At 47.6% G+C, this 20240-nt stretch overlaps 25 non-coding genes and 3 pseudogenes across 25 annotated transcripts; 5 read left to right on the top strand and 23 right to left on the bottom strand.

The window, feature by feature from the left end:
• Window positions 1-77: 77 nt before the first annotated feature.
• LOC135023082 (U1 spliceosomal RNA) lies at window positions 78-241 on the bottom strand. Its single transcript, XR_010220091.1, has one exon. It is a non-coding gene; the product is annotated as a U1 spliceosomal RNA (small nuclear RNA).
• Window positions 242-915: 674 nt separating this feature from the next.
• Window positions 916-1078, bottom strand: LOC135023216 (U1 spliceosomal RNA). Its single transcript, XR_010220219.1, has one exon. It is a non-coding gene; the product is annotated as a U1 spliceosomal RNA (small nuclear RNA).
• A 152-nt stretch (window positions 1079-1230) lies between these two features.
• LOC135023117 (U1 spliceosomal RNA) lies at window positions 1231-1394 on the bottom strand. Its single transcript, XR_010220124.1, has one exon. It is a non-coding gene; the product is annotated as a U1 spliceosomal RNA (small nuclear RNA).
• Window positions 1395-2068: 674 nt separating this feature from the next.
• On the bottom strand, window positions 2069-2231 carry LOC135023232 (U1 spliceosomal RNA). Its single transcript, XR_010220234.1, has one exon. It is a non-coding gene; the product is annotated as a U1 spliceosomal RNA (small nuclear RNA).
• Window positions 2232-2383: 152 nt separating this feature from the next.
• LOC135023418 (U1 spliceosomal RNA) lies at window positions 2384-2547 on the bottom strand. The gene has a single exon (XR_010220371.1). It is a non-coding gene; the product is annotated as a U1 spliceosomal RNA (small nuclear RNA).
• Window positions 2548-3221: 674 nt separating this feature from the next.
• Window positions 3222-3384, bottom strand: LOC135023209 (U1 spliceosomal RNA). The gene has a single exon (XR_010220212.1). It is a non-coding gene; the product is annotated as a U1 spliceosomal RNA (small nuclear RNA).
• Window positions 3385-3536: 152 nt separating this feature from the next.
• On the bottom strand, window positions 3537-3700 carry LOC135023081 (U1 spliceosomal RNA). Its single transcript, XR_010220090.1, has one exon. It is a non-coding gene; the product is annotated as a U1 spliceosomal RNA (small nuclear RNA).
• Window positions 3701-4398: 698 nt separating this feature from the next.
• Window positions 4399-4534, bottom strand: LOC135023276 (U1 spliceosomal RNA; annotated as a pseudogene).
• A 152-nt stretch (window positions 4535-4686) lies between these two features.
• On the bottom strand, window positions 4687-4850 carry LOC135023094 (U1 spliceosomal RNA). The gene has a single exon (XR_010220102.1). It is a non-coding gene; the product is annotated as a U1 spliceosomal RNA (small nuclear RNA).
• A 701-nt stretch (window positions 4851-5551) lies between these two features.
• LOC135023324 (U1 spliceosomal RNA) lies at window positions 5552-5687 on the bottom strand (annotated as a pseudogene).
• A 152-nt stretch (window positions 5688-5839) lies between these two features.
• On the bottom strand, window positions 5840-6003 carry LOC135023093 (U1 spliceosomal RNA). The gene has a single exon (XR_010220101.1). It is a non-coding gene; the product is annotated as a U1 spliceosomal RNA (small nuclear RNA).
• A 674-nt stretch (window positions 6004-6677) lies between these two features.
• Window positions 6678-6840, bottom strand: LOC135023143 (U1 spliceosomal RNA). The gene has a single exon (XR_010220149.1). It is a non-coding gene; the product is annotated as a U1 spliceosomal RNA (small nuclear RNA).
• A 152-nt stretch (window positions 6841-6992) lies between these two features.
• LOC135023429 (U1 spliceosomal RNA) lies at window positions 6993-7156 on the bottom strand. Its single transcript, XR_010220382.1, has one exon. It is a non-coding gene; the product is annotated as a U1 spliceosomal RNA (small nuclear RNA).
• A 692-nt stretch (window positions 7157-7848) lies between these two features.
• Window positions 7849-7990, bottom strand: LOC135023337 (U1 spliceosomal RNA; annotated as a pseudogene).
• Window positions 7991-8142: 152 nt separating this feature from the next.
• On the bottom strand, window positions 8143-8306 carry LOC135022993 (U1 spliceosomal RNA). The gene has a single exon (XR_010220002.1). It is a non-coding gene; the product is annotated as a U1 spliceosomal RNA (small nuclear RNA).
• A 615-nt stretch (window positions 8307-8921) lies between these two features.
• On the bottom strand, window positions 8922-9084 carry LOC135023259 (U1 spliceosomal RNA). The gene has a single exon (XR_010220261.1). It is a non-coding gene; the product is annotated as a U1 spliceosomal RNA (small nuclear RNA).
• Window positions 9085-9236: 152 nt separating this feature from the next.
• LOC135023183 (U1 spliceosomal RNA) lies at window positions 9237-9400 on the bottom strand. Its single transcript, XR_010220187.1, has one exon. It is a non-coding gene; the product is annotated as a U1 spliceosomal RNA (small nuclear RNA).
• Window positions 9401-10071: 671 nt separating this feature from the next.
• Window positions 10072-10234, bottom strand: LOC135023308 (U1 spliceosomal RNA). Its single transcript, XR_010220285.1, has one exon. It is a non-coding gene; the product is annotated as a U1 spliceosomal RNA (small nuclear RNA).
• Window positions 10235-10386: 152 nt separating this feature from the next.
• Window positions 10387-10550, bottom strand: LOC135023056 (U1 spliceosomal RNA). The gene has a single exon (XR_010220065.1). It is a non-coding gene; the product is annotated as a U1 spliceosomal RNA (small nuclear RNA).
• Window positions 10551-11221: 671 nt separating this feature from the next.
• LOC135023313 (U1 spliceosomal RNA) lies at window positions 11222-11384 on the bottom strand. The gene has a single exon (XR_010220289.1). It is a non-coding gene; the product is annotated as a U1 spliceosomal RNA (small nuclear RNA).
• A 152-nt stretch (window positions 11385-11536) lies between these two features.
• LOC135023120 (U1 spliceosomal RNA) lies at window positions 11537-11700 on the bottom strand. Its single transcript, XR_010220127.1, has one exon. It is a non-coding gene; the product is annotated as a U1 spliceosomal RNA (small nuclear RNA).
• A 671-nt stretch (window positions 11701-12371) lies between these two features.
• On the bottom strand, window positions 12372-12534 carry LOC135023238 (U1 spliceosomal RNA). Its single transcript, XR_010220240.1, has one exon. It is a non-coding gene; the product is annotated as a U1 spliceosomal RNA (small nuclear RNA).
• A 144-nt stretch (window positions 12535-12678) lies between these two features.
• On the top strand, window positions 12679-12794 carry LOC135023380 (U5 spliceosomal RNA). The gene has a single exon (XR_010220334.1). It is a non-coding gene; the product is annotated as a U5 spliceosomal RNA (small nuclear RNA).
• Window positions 12795-13064: 270 nt separating this feature from the next.
• LOC135023374 (U5 spliceosomal RNA) lies at window positions 13065-13180 on the top strand. Its single transcript, XR_010220328.1, has one exon. It is a non-coding gene; the product is annotated as a U5 spliceosomal RNA (small nuclear RNA).
• Window positions 13181-13466: 286 nt separating this feature from the next.
• Window positions 13467-13582, top strand: LOC135023389 (U5 spliceosomal RNA). Its single transcript, XR_010220343.1, has one exon. It is a non-coding gene; the product is annotated as a U5 spliceosomal RNA (small nuclear RNA).
• A 274-nt stretch (window positions 13583-13856) lies between these two features.
• On the top strand, window positions 13857-13972 carry LOC135023400 (U5 spliceosomal RNA). Its single transcript, XR_010220354.1, has one exon. It is a non-coding gene; the product is annotated as a U5 spliceosomal RNA (small nuclear RNA).
• A 275-nt stretch (window positions 13973-14247) lies between these two features.
• On the top strand, window positions 14248-14363 carry LOC135023413 (U5 spliceosomal RNA). The gene has a single exon (XR_010220367.1). It is a non-coding gene; the product is annotated as a U5 spliceosomal RNA (small nuclear RNA).
• A 5238-nt stretch (window positions 14364-19601) lies between these two features.
• Window positions 19602-19675, bottom strand: TRNAN-AUU (transfer RNA asparagine (anticodon AUU)). Its single transcript has one exon. It is a non-coding gene; the product is annotated as a tRNA-Asn (tRNA).
• Between the last annotated feature and the right edge of the window lie 565 nt (window positions 19676-20240).

Genomic DNA, 20240 nt, shown 5'->3' with positions numbered 1-20240 from the left:
ACAAGGGAACTCTCGAAAGAAGAACAAGGCTAGAGGAAGATCTGAGACAAAGAAATCTGACTTTTTCCAGAGCTGACCAGAGGAAAGCACAAACACAGTCCCCCACTACCACAAATAATGCAGTCGAGTTTCCCACATTTGGGGAAATCACAGGGGTCAGCATACCCAGAATGCAATGAATGAACCTCACCTTGGGAGAACAATCTTCATGACCATGGTATCGCCTATGCAAAATAAGTATGATTTGGGATAGGGCTGGGGAGGGCCGCTGCTCAGGCACATCTCTGTCAAGTAAAGGAGATTCAACTGAGGCAGCACAAGGGAACTCTCATCTGGGGACAACAACTGCAGGGAGAACACATATTTTCATATGAACATGTGAGGGCAGAAGGCTGCCTAATACTGAAGCACCCCCAAACAACAAACCAAATGCAACAACTAGTGCAAGCATTCCTGGGGGAAGGCCTGCAGCAGATGGATTTGCATATGGTGATGTCATCCAAGCAGTGGGTCAAAGTTGGCTTCAACCCTCGTCTGCATATGAAAAGAGAAAAGGGGCGTGCAGGGCATGGCGGCCTTTTGCAGTGCTTGGATGACCCCTAGTTCGCATTACACACCTCCACCCTCCTTCGGTGTGGGGCTCATGTTGGCTATGCCCCAGCCCCTGAAGCATTCAAGCTGATTTCTTGCAGCAGCTTGGCACTGTAACAGCTCCAGAGCTGCTCTGTAAGGCAAGTAAAAGGGTGTGGGCCCTGCAGCACTACCTGTAGTTTGCATTGTGCATTGGAAGGCACAAAGTAAGCAGACGGGAGGAGAAGTCAGGATAGTGCACAAGGGTATAGAAGGGAGCGGCTGAAGAAAAGAGAAGTGGAAACAGACAGCAAACTAGGCTGGAGAGAGACCTGAGACAAAGAGATCTGAATTATACGAGAGCCGACCAGGGGAAACACAAATTATGCAGTCAAGTTTCCCACATTTGGGGAAATCGCAGGAGCAGCACACCCAGAGTACAATGGGTGAGCCTTGCCCTGGGAGAAGCACCTTCATGATCATAGTATCTCACCTGGCAGGTAAGTAGGAGTTGGGCTAGAGCTGGGGAGGGTCGCTGCTCGGGTACCCCCCTGTAAAGTGAAGGAGATCCAACTGAGGCAGCACAAGGGAACTCTCGAAAGAAGAACAAGGCTAAAGGAAAATCTGAGACAAAGAAATCTGACTTTTACCAGAGCTGACCAGAGGAAAGCACAAACACAGTCTCCCACTACCACAAATAATGCAGTCAAGTTTCCCACATTTGGGGAAATCACAGGGGTCAGCATACCCAAAATGCAATGAATGAACCTCACCCTGGGAGAATAATCTTCATGACCATGGTATCTCCTATGCAAAATAAGTATGATTTGGAATAGGGCTGGGGAGGGCCGCTGCTCATGCACATCTCTGTCAAGTAAAGGAGATTCAACTGAGGCAGCACAAGGGAACTCTCATCTTGGGACAACAACTGCAGGGAGAACATATATTTTCAGATGAACATGGGAGGGCAGAAGGCTGCCTAATACTGAAGCACCCCCAAACAACAAACCAAATGCAACAACTAGTGCAAGCATTCCTGGGGGAAGGCCTGCCGCAGATGGATTTGCATATGGTGATGTCATCCAAGCAGTGGGTCAAAGTTGGCTTCAACCCTCGTCTGCATATGAAAAGAGAAAAGGGGCGTGCAGGGCATGGTGGCCTTTTGCGGCGCTTGGCTGACCCCTAGTTTGCATTAAACACCTCCACCCTCCTTTGGTGTGGGGCTCATGTTGGCTATGCCGCAGCCCCTGAAGCATTCAAGCTGATTTCTTGCAGCAGCTGGGCACTGTAACAGCTCCAGAGCTGCTCTGTAAGGCAAGTAAAAGGGTGTGGGCCCTGAAGCACTACCTGTAGTTCGCATTGTGCGTTGGAAGGCACAAAGTAAGCAGACAGGAGGAGAAGTCAGGATAGTGCGCAAGGGCATAGAAGGGAGCGGCTCAAGAAAAGAGAAGTGGAAACAGACAGCAAACTAGGCTGGAGAGAGACCTGAGACAAAGAGATCTGAATTATACGAGAGCCGACCAGGGGAAACACAAATTATACAGTCAAGTTTCCCACATTTGGGGAAATCGCAGGAGCAGCACACCCAGAGTGCAATGGGTGAGCCTTGCCCTGGGAGAAGCACCTTCATGATCATAGTATCTCACCTGGCAGGTAATTAGGAGTTGGGCTGGAGCTGGGGAGGGTCGCTGCTCGGGTACCCCCCTGTAAAGTGAAGGAGATCCAACTGAGGCAGCACAAGGGAACTCTCGAAAGAAGAACAAGGCTAGAGGAAAATCTGAGACAAAGAAATCTGACTTTTACCAGAGCTGACCAGAGGAAAGCACAAACACAGTCCCCCACTACCACAAATAATGCAGTTGAGTTTCCCACATTTGGGGAAATCACAGGGGTCAGCATACCCAAAATGCAATGAATGAACCTCACCCTGGGAGAAAAATCTTCATGACCATGGTATCTCCTATGCAAAATAAGTATGATTTGGAATAGGGATGGGGAGGGCCGCTGCTCATGCACATCTCTGTCAAGTAAAGGAGATTCAACTGAGGCAGCACAAGGGAACTCTCATCTGGTGACAACAACTGCAGGGAGAACACATATTTTCAGATGAACATGGGAGGGCAGAAGGCTGCCTAATACTGAAGCACCCCCAAACAACAAACCAAATGCAACAACTAGTGCAAGCATTCCTGGGGGAAGTTCTGCAGAAGACGGATTTGCATACGGTGATGTCATCCAAGCAGTGGGTCAAAGTTGGCTTCAACCCTCATCTGCATATGAAAAGAGAAAAGGGGCGTGCAGGGCATGGCGGCCTTTTGCGGTGCTTGGATGACCCCTAGTTCGCATTAAACACCTCCACCCTCCTTTGGTGTGGGGCTCATGTTGGCCATGCCCCATCCCCTGAAGCATTCAAGCTGATTTCTTGCAGCAGCTGGGCACTGTAACAGCTCCAGAGCTGCTCTGTAAGGCAAGTAAAAGGGTGTGGGCCCTGCAGCACTACCTGTAGTTTGCATTGTGCATTGGAAGGCACAAAGTAAGCAGACGGGAGGAGAAGTCAGGATAGTGCACAAGGGTATAGAAGGGAGCGGCTGAAGAAAAGAGAAGTGGAAACAGACAGCAAACTAGGCTGGAGAGAGACCTGAGACAAAGAGATCTGAATTATACGAGAGCCGACCAGGGGAAACACAAATTATGCAGTCAAGTTTCCCACATTTGGGGAAATCGCAGGGGCAGCACACCCAGAGTGCAATGAGTGAGCCTTGCCCTGGGAGAAGCACCTTCATGATCATAGTATCTCACCTGGCAGGTAAGTAGGAGTTGGGCTAGAGCTGGGGAGGGTCGCTGTTCGGGCACCCCCCTGTCAAGTGAAAGAGATCCAACTGAGGCAGCACAAGGGAACTCTCGAAAGAAGAACAAGGCTAGAGGAAGATCTGAGACAAAGAAATCTGACTTTTTCCAGAGCTGACCAGAGGAAAGCACAAACACAGTCCCCCACTACCACAAATAATGCAGTCGAGTTTCCCACATTTGGGGAAATCACAGGGGTCAGCATACCCAGAATGCAATGAATGAACCTCACCTTGGGAGAACAATCTTCATGACCATGGTATCGCCTATGCAAAATAAGTATGATTTGGGATAGGGCTGGGGAGGGCCGCTGCTCAGGCACATCTCTGTCAAGTAAAGGAGATTCAACTGAGGCAGCACAAGGGAACTCTCATCTGGGGACAACAACTGCAGGGAGAACACATATTTTCAGATGAACATGTGAGGGCAGAAGGCTGCCTAATACTGAAGCACCCCCAAACAACAAACCAAATGCAACAACTAGTGCAAGCATTCCTGGGGGAAGGCCTGCAGCAGATGGATTTGCATATGGTGATGTCATCCAAGCAGTGGGTCAAAGTTGGCTTCAACCCTCGTCTGCATATGAAAAGAGAAAAGGGGCGTGCAGGGCATGGCGGCCTTTTGCAGTGCTTGGATGACCCCTAGTTCGCATTACACACCTCCACCCTCCTTCGGTGTGGGGCTCATGTTGGCTATGCCCCAGCCCCTGAAGCATTCAAGCTGATTTCTTGCAGCAGCTGGGCACTGTAACTGCTCCAGAGCTACTCTGCAAGGCAAGTAAAAGGGTGTGGGCCCTGCAGCACTACCTGTAGTTCGCATTGTGCGTTGGAAGGCACGAAGTAAGCAGACGGGAGAAGTCAGGATAGTGCGCAAGGGCATAGAAGGGAGCTGCTCAAGAAAAGAGAAGTGGAAACAGACAGCAAACTAGGCTGGAGAGAGACCTGAGACAAAGAGATCTGAATTATACGAGAGCCGACGAGGGGAAACACAAATTATGCAGTCAAGTTTCCCACATTTGGGGAAATCGCAGGAGCAGCACATCCATAGTGCAATGGTTGAGCCTTGCCCTGGGAGAAGCACCTTCATGATCATAGTATCTCACCTGGCAGGTAAGTAGGAGTTGGGCTAGAGCTGGGGAGGGTCGCTGCTCGGGTTCCCCCCTGTGAAGTGAAGGAGATCCAACTGAGGCAGCACCAGGGAACTCTCGAAAGAAGAACAAGGCTAGAGGAAGATCTGAGACAAAGAAATCTGACTTTTACCAGAGCTGACCAGAGGAAAGCACAAACACAGTCTCCCACTACCACAAATAATGCAGTCAAGTTTCCCACATTTGGGGAAATCACAGGGGTCAGCATACCCAAAATGCAATGAATGAACCTCACCCTGGGAGAAAAATCTTCATGACCATGGTATCTCCTATGCAAAATAAGTATGATTTGGAATAGGGCTGGGGAGGGCCGCTGCTCATGCACATCTCTGTCAAGTAAAGGAGATTCAACTGAGGCAGAACAAGGGAACTCTCATCTTGGGACAACAACTGCAGGGAGAACATATATTTTCAGATGAACATGGGAGGGCAGAAGACTGCCTAATACTGAAGCACCCCCAAACAACAAACCAAATGCAACAACTAGTGCAAGCATTCCTGGGGGAAGGCCTGCCGCAGATGGATTTGCATATGGTGATGTCATCCAAGCAGTGGGTCAAAGTTGGCTTCAACCCTCGTCTGCATATGAAAAGAGAAAAGGGGCGTGCAGGGCATGGTGGCCTTTTGCGGCGCTTGGCTGACCCCTAGTTTGCATTAAACACCTCCACCCTCCTTTGGTGTGGGGCTCATGTTGGCTATGCCCCAGCCCCTGAAGCATTCAAGCTGATTTCTTGCAGCAGCTGGGCACTGTAACAGCTCCAGAGCTGCTCTGTAAGGCAAGTAAAAGGGTGTGGGCCCTGCAGCACTACCTGTAGTTCGCATTGTGCGTTGGAAGGCACAAAGTAAGCAGACAGGAGGAGAAGTCAGGATAGTGCGCAAGGGCATAGAAGGGAGCGGCTCAAGAAAAGAGAAGTGGAAACAGACAGCAAACTAGGCTGGAGAGAGACCTGAGACAAAGAGATCTGAATTATACGAGAGCCGACGAGGGGAAACACAAATTATGCAGTCAAGTTTCCCACATTTGGGGAAATCGCAGGAGCAGCACATCCAGAGTGCAATGGTTGAGCCTTGCCCTGGGAGAAGCACCTTCATAATCATAGTATCTCACCTGGCAGGTAAGTAGGAGTTGGGCTAGAGCTGGGGAGTGTCGCTGCTCGGGTTCCCCCCTGTGAAGTGAAGGAGATCCAACTGAGGCAGCACCAGGGAACTCTCGAAAGAAGAACAAGGCTAGAGGAAGATCTGAGACAAAGAAATCTGACTTTTACCAGAGCTGACCAGAGGAAAGCACAAACACAGTCTCCCACTACCACAAATAATGCAGTCAAGTTTCCCACATTTGGGGAAATCACAGGGGTCAGCATACCCAAAATGCAATGAATGAACCTCACCCTGGGAGAAAAATCTTCATGACCATGGTATCTCCTATGCAAAATAAGTATGATTTGGAATAGGGCTGGGGAGGGCCGCTGCTCATGCACATCTCTGTCAAGTAAAGGAGATTCAACTGAGGCAGCACAAGGGAACTCTCATCTTGGGACAACAACTGCAGGGAGAACATATATTTTCAGATGAACATGGGAGGGCAGAAGGCTGCCTAATACTGAAGCACCCCCAAACAACAAACCAAATGCAACAACTAGTGCAAGCATTCCTAGGGGAAGTTCTGCAGAAGACGGATTTGCATACGGTGATGTCATCCAAGCAGTGGGTCAAAGTTGGCTTCAACCCTCATCTGCATATGAAAAGAGAAAAGGGGCGTGCAGGGCATGGCAGCCTTTTGCGGTGCTTGGATGACCCCTAGTTCGCATTAAACACCTCCACCCTCCTTTGGTGTGGGGCTCATGTTGGCCATGCCCCTTCCCCTGAAGCATTCAAGCTGATTTCTTGCAGCAGCTGGGCACTGTAACAGCTCCAGAGCTGCTCTGTAAGGCAAGTAAAAGGGTGTGGGCCCTGCAGCACTACCTGTAGTTTGCATTGTGCATTGGAAGGCACAAAGTAAGCAGACGGGAGGAGAAGTCAGGATAGTGCACAAGGGTATAGAAGGGAGCGGCTGAAGAAAAGAGAAGTGGAAACAGACAGCAAACTAGGCTGGAGAGAGACCTGAGACAAAGAGATCTGATTTATACGAGAGCCGACCAAGGGAAACACAAATTATGCAGTCAAGTTTCCCACATTTGGGGAAATCGCAGGGGCAGCACACCCAGAGTGCAATGGGTGAGCCTTGCCCTGGGAGAAGCACCTTCATGATCATAGTATCTCACCTGGCAGGTAAGTAGGAGTTGGGCTAGAGCTGGTGAGGGTCGCTGTTCGGGCACCCCCCTGTCAAGTGAAAGAGATCCAACTGAGGCAGCACAAGGGAACTCTCGAAAGAAGAACAAGGCTAGAGGAAGATCTGAGACAAAGAAATCTGACTTTTTCCAGAGCTGGCCAGAGGAAAGCACAAACACAGTCCCCCACTACCACAAATAATGCAGTTGAGTTTCCCACATTTGGGGAAATCACAGGGGTCAGCATACCCAAAATGCAATGAATGAACCTCACCCTCGGAGAACAATCTTCATGATAATGGTATCTCCTATGCAAAATAAGTATGATTTGGGATAGGGCTGGGGAGGGCCGCTGCTCAGGCACATCTCTGTCAAGTAAAGGAGATTCAACTGAGGCAGCACAAGGGAACTCTCATCTGGGGACAACAACTGCAGGGAGAACACATATTTTCAGATGAACATGGGAGGGCAGAAGGCTGCCTAATACTGAAGCACCCCCAAACAACAAACCAAATGCAACAACTAGTAAAAGCATTCCTGGGAGAAGGTCTGCAGAAGACGGATTTGCATACGGTGATGTCATCCAAGCAGTGGGCCAAAGTTGGCTGGAACCCTCATCTGCATATGAAAAGAGAAAAGGGTTAAGCAGGGCATGGCGGCCTTTTGCGGCGCTTGGATGACCCCTAGTTCGCATTAAACACCTCCATTCTCCTTCGGTGTGGGGCTCATGTTGGCTATGCCCAAGCCCCTGAAGTATTCAAGCTGATTTCTTGCAGCAGCTGGGCACTGTAACAGCTCCAGAGCTGCTCTGTAAGGCAAGTAAAAGGGTGTGGGCCCTGCAGCACTACATGTAGTTCGCATTGTGCGTTGGAAGGCACAAAGTAAGCAGACGGGAGAAGTCAGGATAGTGCGCAAGGGCATAGAAGGGAGCGGCTCAAGAAAAGAGAAGTGGAAACAGGCAGCAAACTAGGCTGGAGAGAGACCTGAGACAAAGAGATCTAAATTATACGAGAGCCGACCAGGGGAAACACAAATTATGCAGTCAAGTGTCCCACATTTGGGGAAATCGCAGGAGCAGCATACCCAGAGTGCAATGGGTGAGCCTTGCCCTGGGAGAAGCACCTTCATGATCATAGTATCTCACCTGGCAAGTAAGTAGGAGTTGGGCTAGAGCTGGGGAGGGCTGCTGCTCGGGTACCCCCCTGTCAAGTGAAGGAGATCCAACTGAGGCAGCACAAGGGAACTCTCGAAAGAAGAACAAGGCTAGAGGAAAATCTGAGACAAAGAAATCTGACTTTTACCAGAGCTGACCAGAGGAAAGCACAAACACAGTCCCCCACTACCACAAATAATGCAGTCGAGTTTCCCACATTTGGGGAAATCACAGGGGTCAGCATACCCAAAATGCAATGAATGAACCTCACCCTCGGAGAACAATCTTCATGACCATGGTATCTCCTATGCAAAATAAGTATGATTTGGGATAGGGCTGGGGAGGGCCGCTGCTCAGGCACATCTCTGTCAAGTAAAGGAGATTCAACTGAGGCAGCACAAGGGAACTCCCATCTGGGGACAACAACTGCAGGGAGAACACATATTTTCAGATGAACATGGGAGGGCAGAAGGCTGCCTAATACTGAAGCACCCCCAAACAACAAACCAAATGCAACAACTAGTACAAGCATTCCTGGGGGAAGTTCTGCAGAAGACGGATTTGCATACGGTGATGTCATCCAAGCAGTGGGCCAAAGTTGGCTGGAACCCTCATCTGCATATGAAAAGAGAAAAGGGGTATGCAGGGCATGGCGGCCTTTTGCGGCGCTTGGATGACCCTTAGTTCGCATTAAACACCCCCACCCTCCTTCGGTGTGGGGCTCATGTTGGCTATGCCCCAGCCCCTGAAGCATTCAAGCTGATTTCTTGCAGCAGCTGGGCACTGTAACAGCTCCAGAGCTGCTCTGTACGGCAAGTAAAAGGGTGTGGGCCCTGCAGCACTACCTGTAGTTTGCATTGTGCATTGGAAGGCACTTAAGAATAGAGAAGTGGAAACAGACAGCAAACTAGGCTGGAGAGAGACCTGAGACAAAGAGATCTGAATTATACGAGAGCCGACCAGGGGAAACACAAATTATGCAGTCAAGTTTCCCACATTTGGGGAAATCGCAGGAGCAGCACACCCAGAGTGCAATGGGTGAGCCTTGCCCTGGGAGAAGCACCTACGTGATCATAGTATCTCACCTGGCAGGTAAGTAGGAGTTGGGCTAGAGCTGGGGAGGGTCGCTGCTCGGGTACCCCCCTGTCAAGTGAAGGAGATCCAACTGAGGCAGCACAAGGGAATTCTCGAAAGAAGAACAAGGCTAGAGGAAGATCTGAGACAAAGAAATCTGACTTTTACCTGAGCTGACCAGAGGAAAACACAAACACAGTCCCCCACTACCACAAATAATGCTGTCGAGTTTCACACATTTGGGGAAATCACAGGGGTCAGCATACCCAGAATGCAATGAATGAACCTCACACTGGGAGAATAATCTTTATGACCATGGTATCTCCTATGCAAAATAAGTATGATTTGGGATAGGGCTGGGGAGGGCCGCTGCTCAGGCACATCTCTGTCAAGTAAAGGAGATTCAACTGAGGCAGCATAAGGGAACTCTCATCTGGGGACAACAACTGCAGGGAGAACACATATTTTCAGATGAACATGGGAGGGCAGAAGGCTGCCTAATACTGAAGCACCCCCAAACAACAAACCAAATGCAACAACTAGTGCAAGCATTCCTGGGGGAAGTTCTGCAGAAGACGGATTTGCATACGGTGATGTCATCCAAGCAGTGGGTCAAAGTTGGCTTCAACCCTCGTCTGCATATGAAAAGAGAAAAGGGGCGTGCAGGGCATGGCGGCCTTTTGCGGCGCTTGGATGACCCCTAGTTCGCATTAAACACCTCCACCCTCCTTTGGTGTGGGGCTCATGTTGGCTATGCCCCAGCCCCTGAAGCATTCAAGCTGATTTCTTGCAGTAGCTGGGCACTGTAACAGCTCCAGAGCTGCTCTGTACGGCAAGTAAAAGGGTGTGGGCCCTGCAGCACTACCTGTAGTTTGCATTGTGCATTGGAAGGCACAAAGTAAGCAGACGGGAGAAGTAAGGATAGTGCGCAAGGCCATAGAATGGAGCGGCTTAAGAAAAGAGAAGTGGAAACAGACAGCAAACTAGGCTGGAGAGAGACCTGAGACAAAGAGATCTGAATTATACGAGAGCCGACCAGGGGAAACACAAATTATGCAGTCAAGTTTCCCACATTTGGGGAAATCGCAGGGGCAGCACATCCAGAGTGCAATGGGTGAGCCTTGCCCTGGGAGAAGCACCTTCATGATTATAGTATCTCACCTGGCAGGTAAGTAGAAGTTGGGCTAGAGCTGGGGAGGGTCGCTGCTCGGGCACCCCCCTGTCAAGTGAAGGAGATCCAACTGAGGCAGCACAAGGGAACTCTCGAATGAAGAACAAGGCTAGAGGAAGAACTGAAACAAAGAAATCTGACTTTTACCAGAGCTGACCAGAGGAAAGCACAAACACAGTCCCCCACTACCACAAATAATGAAGTTGAGTTTCCCACATTTGGGGAAATCACAGGGGTCAGCATACCCAGAATGCAATGAATGAACCTCACCCTGGGAGAACAATCTTCAAGACCATGGTCTCTCCTATGCAAAATAAGTATGATTTGGGATAGGGCTGGGGAGGGCCGCTGCTCAGGCACATCTCTGTCAAGTAAAGGAGATTCAACTGAGGCAGCACAAGGGAACTCTCATCTGGGGACAACAACTGCAGGGAGAACACATATTTTCAGATGAACATGGGAGGGCAGAAGGCTGCCTAATACTGAAGCACCCCCAAACAACAAACCAAATGCAACAACTAGTGCAAGCATTCCTGGGGGAAGGCCTGCAGCAGATGGATTTGCATATGGTGATGCCATCCAAGCAGTGGGTCAAAGTTGGCTTCAACCCTCGTCTGCATATGAAAAGAGAAAAGGGGCGTGCAGGGCATGGCGGCCTTTTGCGGCGCTTGGATGACCCCTAGTTCGCATTACACACCTCCACCCTCCTTCGGTGTGGGGCTCATGTTGGCTATGCCCCAGCCCCTGAAGCATTCAAGCTGATTTCTTGCAGCAGCTGGGCACTGTAACTGCTCCCGAGCTGCTCTGTAAGGCAAGTAAAAGGGTGTGGGCCCTGCAGCACTACCTGTAGTTTGCATTGTGCGTTGGAAGGCACGAAGTAAGCAGACGGGAGAAGTCAGGATAGTGCGCAAGGGCATAGAAGGGAGCGGCTCAAGAAAAGAGAAGTGGAAACAGACAGCAAACTAGGCTGGAGAGAGACCTGAGACAAAGAGATCTGAATTATACGAGAGCCGACCAAGGGAAACACAAATTATGCAGTCAAGTTTCCCACATTTGGGGAAATCACAGGGGCAGCACAACCAGAGTGCAATGGGTGAGCCTTGCCCTGGGAGAAGCACCTTCATGATCATAGTATCTCACCTGGCAGGTAAGTAGGAGTTGGGCTAGAGCTGGGGAGGGTCGCTGCTCGGGCACCCCCCTGTCAAGTGAAAGAGATCCAACTGAGGCAGCACAAGGGAACTCTCGAAAGAAGAACAAGGCTAGAGGAAGATCTGAGATAAAGAAATCTGATTTTTACCAGAGCTGACCAGAGGAAAGCACAAACACAGTCCCCCACTACCACAAATAATGCAGTCGAGTTTCCCACATTTGGGGAAATCACAGGGGTCCGCATACCCAGAATGCAATGAATGAACCTCACCCTGGGAGAACAGTCTTCATGACCATGGTATCGCCTATGCAAAATAAGTATGATTTGGGATAGGGCTGGGGAGGGCCGCTGCTCAGGCACATCTCTGTCAAGTAAAGGAGATTCAACTGAGGCAGCACAAGGGAACTCTCATCTGGGGACAACAACTGCAGGGAGAACACATATTTTCAGATGAACATGGGAGGGCAGAAGGCTGCCCAATACTGAAGCACCCCCAAACAACAAACCAAATGCAACAACTAGTGCAAGCATTACTGGGGGAAGGCCTGCAGCAGATGGATTTGCATATGGTGATGTCATCCAAACAGTGGGTCAAAGTTGGCTTCAACCCTCGTCTGCATATGAAAAGAGACAAGGGGCGTGCAGGGCATGGCGGCCTTTTGCGGCGCTTGGATGACCATTAGTTCGCATTACACACCTCCACCCTCCTTCGGTGTGGGGCTCATGTTGGCTATTCCCCAGCCCCTGAAGCATTCAAGCTGATTTCTTGCAGCAGCTGGGCACTGTAACTGCTCCAGAGACGCTCTGTAAGGCAAGTAAAAGGGTGTGGGTCCTGCAGCACTACCTGTAGTTTGCATTGTGCGTTGGAAGGCACGAAGTAAGCAGACGGGAGAAGTCAGGATAGTGCGCAAGGGCATAGAAGGGAGCGGCTCAAGAAAAGAGAAGTAGAAACAGACAGCAAACTAGGCTGGAGAGAGACCTGAGACAAAGAGATCTGAATTATACGAGAGCCGACCAGGGGAAACACAAATTATGCAGTCAAGTTTCCCACATTTGGGGAAATCGCAGAAGCAGCACACCCAGAGTGCAATGGGTGAGCCTTGCCCTGGGAGAAGCACCTTCATGATCATAGTATCTCACCTGGCAGGTAAGTAGGAGTTGGGCTAGAGCTGGGGAGGGTCGCTGCTCGAGCATCCCCCTGTCAAGTAAAGGAGATTCAACTGAGGCAGCACAAGGGAACTCTCATCTGGGGACAACAACTGCAGGGAGAACACATATTTTCAGATAAAAATCTTGGTCATGCTCTGGTTTCTCTTCAGAACGAACAAATCTTTCGCCTTTTACTAAAGATTTCCGTGGAGAGGAGCAAAACCGAGTTTTATCTCAATTTTTGCATGCCCCATCTTTTTGGGGTTTCTTTTATCGGTTTAAAGATAGAATGAGTGTGCTTTAATGTAAGCTCATTTGCATAGAAATTACAGTAAATGTTTGTTTCTTTTCAAACAGAACTTTCTTGACCATGCTACTTGCTTGAAAGATCTGGGAGCACATGGAATACAGTACAAACCATGCTTATAGCAAGGAGAAGACAGGTGAGAAATCTGCTTTCTTTCAAATTGGGCGCTCACTTTGATCTGAATGAGGACTGCTGGCACGGCACTCAGGCGACAGGTGGAATCTTGGTCATGCTCTGGTTTCTCTTCAGAACGAACAAATCTTTCGCCTTTTACTAAAGATTTCCGTGGAGAGGAGCAAAACTGAGTTTTATCTCAATTTTTGCATGCCCCATATTATTGGGGTTTCTTTTATCGGATTAAAGACAGAACGAGTGTGCTTTCTTGTTAGCTTTAATGTAAGTTTATTTGCATAACAATGACAATAAATGTCTGTTTCTTTTCAAGCAGAACTTTCTTGACCATACTAATTGCTTGAAAGATCTGGGAGCACATGGAAAAGAGTACAAACCATGTTTATAGCAAGGGGAAGCCTGGTGAGAAATCTGCTTTCTTTCTTTCAAATTGGGTGCTCACTTTGAGCTGAATGAGGACTGCTGGCATGGCACTCAGGCGACAGGTGGAATCTTGGTCATGCTCTGGTTTCTCTTCAGAACGAACAAATCTTTCGCCTTTTACTAAAGATTTCCGTGGAGAGGAGCAAAACTGAGTTTTATCTCAATTTTTGCATGCCCCGTCTTATTGGGGTTTCTTTTATCAGTTTAAAGATAGAACGAGTGTGCTTTAATGTAAGCTCATTTGCGTAGAAATGACAGTAAATGTTTGTTTCTTTTCAAACAGAACTTTCTTGACTATACTAATTGCTTGAAAGATCTGGGAGCACATGGAAAAGAGTACAAACCATGTTTATAGCAAGGGGAAGCCTGGTGAGAAATCTGCTTTCTTTCTTTCAAATTGGGTGCTCACTTTGAGCTGAATGAGGACTGCTGGCATGGCACTCAGGCGACAGGTAGAATCTTGGTCATGCTGTGGTTTCTCTTCAGAACGAACAAATCTTTCGCCTTTTACTAAAGATTTCCGTGGAGAGGAGCAAAACTGAGTTTTATCTCAATTTTTGCATGCCCCATCTTATTGGGGTTTTATTTTATTGGTTTAAAGATAGAACGAGTGTGCTTTAATGTAAGCTCATTTGCATAGAAATGACAGTAAATGTTTGTTTCTTTTCAAACAGAACTTTCTTGACCACACTAATTGTTTGAAAGATCTGGGAGCACATGGAAAAGAGTACAAACCATGTTTATAGCAAGGGGAAGCCTGGTGAGAAATCTGCTTTCTTTCATTCAAATTGGGTGCTCACTTTGAGCTGAATGAGAACTGCTGGCATGGCACTCAGGCGACAGGTGGAATCTTGGTCATGCTCTGGTTTCTCTTCAGAACTAACAAATATTTCGCCTTTTATTAAAGATTTCCGTGGAGAGGAGCAAAACTGAGTTTTATCTCAATTTTTGCATGCCCCATATTATTGGGGTTTCTTTTATCAGTTTAAAGACAGAACGAGTGTGCTTTCTTGTTAGCTTTAATGTAAGTTTATTTGCATAACAATGACAGTAAATGTTTGTTTCTTTTCAAACAGAACTTTCTTGACCATGCTACTTGCTTGAAAGATCTGGGAGCACATGGAAAACAGTACAAACCATGCAGTATCACAAGAGCCTTTATTTGATCTTTCATGAAGATTAGGAAAACAGAGGCTCTGTTTGTCCTGTATGCTCCCAACATGATTGGGTGTCCTGCTTCCATGCAGACCATTATGCGCTGGATCTGTGGTAAGATTCAGCATGCTCATTCCACGGCAGGATTGCCGTTACTGAATTAGGTGAAGACCCATTCTACTAGAAAGGTGGGTTCATCCTGGGCAGCTGGTCGGGGAGTCTCGGCATTGCAACTTTGCCGAGCAGCTATTTAGTAAACACTTTTGCTAAGTTTTACAAGTTTGATACCTTGGCTGATGATAACCTCAAGTTGGGTCATTCGGTGCTGCAGAGTCGTACGCACTCTCCCACCCGTTCAAGAGCTTTGGTATAACCCCATGGTTCTTAATGTGACCCCAGCATCCTCTAGGTCGTATGAGAAAATAGGATTTTAATACCTACCGGTAAATCCTTTTCTCTTAGTACGTAGAGGATGCTGGGCACCCGTCCCAGTCCATACTGTGTCTGCAGTTATTACTTGTGGTTATACACATGTTGTGTTACGGTTCTGGTCAGCTTTTTGCTGCAATTGTTCATGCCGTTGGCTTGTGTTCTGTTGAATGCCACGTTCTGCGGCATGCTTAAGGTGTGAGCTGGTAAGATGCTCACCTTAGTTTAACAATAAATCCTTTCCTCGAAATGTCCGTCTCCCTGGGCACAGTTCCTATAACTGGAGTCTGGAGGAGGGGCATAGAGGGAGGAGCCAGTTCACACCCTTTGAAAGTCTTAAAGTGCCCATGTCTCTTGCGGATCCCGTCTATACCCCATGGTTCTTAATGTGACCCCAGCATCCTCTACGGACTAAGAGAAAAGGATGCCCTTGTGTACTATCCTGACTTCTCCTCCCGTCTGCTTACTTTGTGCCTTCCAACGCACAATGCGAACTACAGGTGGTGCTGCAGGGCCCACACCCTTTTACTTGCCTTACAGAGCAGCTCTGGAGCTGTTACAGTGCCCAGCTGCTGCAAGAAATCAGCATGAATGCTTCAGGGGATGGGGCATGGCCAACATGAGCCCCACACCAAAGGAGGGTGGGGGTGTTTAATGCGAACTAGGGGTCATCCAAGCACTGCAAAAGGCCGCCATGCCCTGCATGCCCCTTTTCTCTTTTTATATGCAGATGAGGGTTCCAGCCAACTTTGGCCCACTGCTTGGATGACATCACCGTATGCAAATCCGTCTGCTGCAGACCTTCCCCCAGGAATGCTTGTACTAGTTGTTGGATATGGTTTGATATTTGATGGTGCTTCAGTATTAGGCAGCCTTCCGCCCTCCCATGTTCATCTGAAAAGATGTGGTCTCCCTGCAGTTGTTGTCCCCAGACGAGAGTTCCCTTGTGCTTCCTCAGTTGAATCTCCTTAACTTGACGGGGGAGGGGCTGCCCGAGCTGCCACCCTCCCCAGCCCTATCCCAACTCATACTTATTTTACATATTAGATCTCTTGATCATGAAGATTGTTCTCACAGGGTGAGGTTCATCCATTATATTTTAAAATAGGAAGGTACAAATTACATATTTGAATTGCATATATGTGCTGGATTCAAATGTCCCCCCCCCCCTTCCTTTCTCAATTGTGCCCGTCAGCAGCTATTCTAAGGTTGCTGCCAATGGGTGTGACACATTAATTTCTTCTGTGGGGTACACTGGACTCCACAAGGATTCACATTGGGGTGTAGAGTAGGATCTTGATCTGAGGCACCAACCGGCTCAAAGCTTTTGACTGTTCCCAAGAAGCTCAGTGCATTCTCCTCTATAACCCCGCTTCCATGAACAGGGAGCTCAGTTTGTAGTTGGTGCCTTCAGTAGCAGGCCAATTAACAGGGGCCTGCCTCAGGCAGCCTATTCTTAGCTATTAATTTTGACAAGAAAAGAAGAACTTGTTTTATGAGAATCTACAAGGGCTGCAGCAGGCTAGGTCTAATAGACATCTTTACTGCAGCTTCATCACTCCCAGCGGCGCTGTATACTCCCGTGCCCTGGTTGCTGGGTCACTGCAGCGGAGGCTCCGGTTTCATCCTAAGGTCAGTCACACACACACCACCCTTCCGGATCACGAGGCCGCTGATGAAGGGGAGCGAGGCCGTAGGGGGTGGGCCGTGTGCGCACTGCGGTGGACACTGATTACTGGGCAGCCGCTCCACTAGCCACCAGGTACAGTTAAGGAGCACAGGTCTGGGGGTTTTTCTCCTATATTAACCCAATTTTGTACTGCCCGCAGCGCATTGTGATAGGTAATAGGGCCTGATTCAGGTTGGATTGCAATCACAATAAGCGATCCAACTGCAAAAATTGCTAAGAGCATACGCATGTGCCTGCATTTTCTGCGGCACCCCGCAGAGAATGTGATCGCCTCTGCCTGTCAATCGGGGCGGGGAAGGGGGGGAGAGGTGGGTCAGCAACACTCCATTTCCAAGTCAGGGATGGAGCGGTGCGGGGGCAAGGCTTCAAAATGGGGTCTGCAACGGAGGAGACACAGGGGGCGTGGTCACAGCGGCTGTATGACATCACATTCAGCCGCTGTGATCACAAAAATGGTGGCGGCTTCCTGCGCGCACATACAGTCTGCACCAGCAGGAGCCTACACCATTTTTTATGATCACGCTGAACTGCAGTGCGACTGCAATTACAGCATGGTCAAGAAGGGAGGCGTCATGCTGGGTGGCCATGCCCTGTCACTGTGCAGGAGCCAGCACCGCTCACACACTAGTCCCCGGGTGCAGCCCCCAACCCCCGGGACACCCGGAGCAACAAAATGTAGATTCAGGCCACCAGGCCACGCCCCTACCTATGAAACCATGCCTCCTTTTTACCATTGCGCTGCTTATCTGCGCGCACTGCATTACAATCTCCCTCGCCACCTCTCTGGGTGTCACCAGTGATAGTGACACTTCTGCCATGCTTGTAGCAGCTGGTCCTAAGATCTACGCCTCAAACCCTGAGTGTTTGCCCTTGTGACTTGTTGATCATCATAGCGAAGCAGATGCTTACAGAAAACTGCAGGGGCTTAGATTGAAAATAAAAAAATTGATGGGTATAAGGTAGAGAGGAGCGGGTTCGGTTCTCCGAGAACCGAATTCCCCACGAACTCCACGTGGTTTACACTGGTCCGAGGCAGGCTCGGTTGTTCCCGCCTGACTCGGAAAACCTGAACAAGGGAAAATGTCATCCTCCCGCTGTCGGATTCTCGCGAGATTCGGATTCCATATAAAGAGCTGCGCGTTGCTGCCATTTTTACTCGTGCATTGAAGAGAGAGCGGAGAGGACGTGGCTATGTTCTCTCAGTGGAAATCTCAATATCAGTGCTCAGTATCAGTGGTTACTTATTGCTGCTCAGTAATACTAGTAGTGTGTCTCTCCTGCTCAGTGTCAGTTCTCAGTAGTATCCTCATCAGTGCTCAGTATCACTGCTCATTGTCTTGTGCTGCATTGTGGTGCTCAGCATACTACAGTACATTACTAATAGTCCAGTGCTGCATCTTGCTGCTCAGTGTCAGTTCTAGTATCCTCATCAGTGCTCACTATCACTGCTCATTGCATTGTGGTGTTCTGTATACTACAATAACATAGTAATATAGTAACATAGTTTTTGAGGTTGAATAGAGGCAAATTGCCCATCGTGTTCAACCTGTTTTAAGTTGTGATGATTCTACATACTTGCTGAATAATGTTTTATGACTAGTTAGCTACTATAACTCATGTTACCCCCGGATTAACCATGTTGATATTTTAAGTATTATAACCTTGGATAGCTTTTTCATTCAGAAATGTATCCATTCCTTTTTTAAATCCAATTACAGAGTCCGCCATTACCACCTTCCCTGGCAGGGAATTCCACATCCTGATTGCCCTAACAGTGAAGAAACCTTTCCTCCATTGCGTTCTGAACTTTCCTCCAGTCGCAGCGAGTGACCACGTGTTCTTTTAATAAATAATTCCTCTGATAACTTTTTGTTATGTATCTTTACATATTTGAAGATATTAATAATATCTCCTCTTAGGCACCTCTTTTCTAGTGTATAAATATTCAGCCTAGTAAGTCTTTCCTTATAGTCCAGTACTTTTAGGCCTTTAATCAATTTAGTCTTCAGGATCTCTTACACTTCCATGAGCAGCAGAGTAGTGCAATGGAAGCATGCTGGGCCCATAACCCAGAGGTCGATTGATCGAAACTATCCTCTGCTATGTGCATTTTTTTTTTTATAATTAAAGTAATCAAAAACTGGGATTGATATTTTGGCTCTTTTATTTTTACTTAAAGTACAATAACTTTTATCATTTTAATTTGTTTTAATAGTATATTGACAGCATTGTTTTCTTTAAAAAATCCACTTAATTTTCTTTACCCTATTACTGAAATGGTAATTGACAAAAACAAACTACATTGTCACCAGAAGAGCAATGCAAAATGTACAAGTGATATATGAAAATCATCTTCCATCTTGAATTTCAATGATGCATTGGGACAACAATTTGTGAGAAACATCTTCACCCATAAAGAAAGATTTTCTTAATTCCTTACCTGTGTGCTGATTAGATATCACCTTGTTTTCACATTAAACAGACTTCCCCGTGAGGAAGCAGCAAGGATGCAGTGACGTTTCCTGGTGTCAACCTGTATTATTTCAGTAGACATTGAAATGAGGATGCATCTTTGATGCCTTTCCAATGAAGCAAGTTTATTTCAGTAATAGGTGAAAAACCATTCCTACAAAGGTGTTAATCAGAGACTTGGCTTTGTGGACACTTTTCAGAGAGCAAATTTGTTAGCATAAACATAAAATCAGAAAATGAAGAGCTGTTTAATCACTCAATTGGACTTTTCTGCCAGCATATTTTTTTTTCTCTGCAACCCACTGCTAAATTGTGCTTCCTAGCTGTTTTTTTTATAAAATCACTTAATCAAATCTAACTCTGATTACATCAGAGAAGACCAGGTACCCTACACCATAAGGGGGGTTTTTGAAATTTTGACTTGTCTACTTAAAGATCACCAAAATCTGATTACAAGGTCAATTACATCCCTGGGTGGGATTGAACCACCAACCTTTTGGTTAATAGCCAAACATGCTAACCGATTGCGCCACAGAGACACCTTGCAAAAGTCAATACTGGATACAGAATGATTTGGTGGGTGTGGAAGAGCCCACATCTTACCAAATAGAAGAAATTCCTATATTTGGAGCACTCTTTTGATGATTAATGATGTGAAAAAGATGAAAACTGTCTATAATTAAAACTTAGCTTTTATTTATCCAATACTCAACTAAAATAAAATAACAGGGGTATATTAGACGTATCAATTACTTATTCCCCTTTTAAACAGTGGTAAAAATATGAATAATTCAAAAAAGAGCAAATATCATCATCTTAAAATTATTTGTATATTTTGCTCAACAATGGATGATAAGAAAAATGATAGTAATCTATCAAACTTATCCAATGAACAGCAGTAATCACAGAAATTAATGACAAAAAATGATAGTAATCTATCAAAAAGTGGCAACAGGGTCCGCCTAACACCACATACGGCTTCTCAGGCTGCCGTCCGCTGCCTTTCTTTCCACGGCACAACCCACGATCCCACTCTCATCTGTCCTCCGCTCCAATGATGAGGTCAGACAGCAGATGGGATCAGTGAACTGGAGTGCCGACTAT

This window comes from Pseudophryne corroboree, unplaced genomic scaffold (assembly GCF_028390025.1).
Source record: "Pseudophryne corroboree isolate aPseCor3 unplaced genomic scaffold, aPseCor3.hap2 scaffold_396, whole genome shotgun sequence".
Classification (NCBI taxonomy): Eukaryota; Metazoa; Chordata; class Amphibia; order Anura; family Myobatrachidae; genus Pseudophryne; species Pseudophryne corroboree.
The sequence above is the reverse complement of the archived record's forward strand: the minus strand, read 5'-3'. Positions and strand labels throughout refer to the sequence as shown.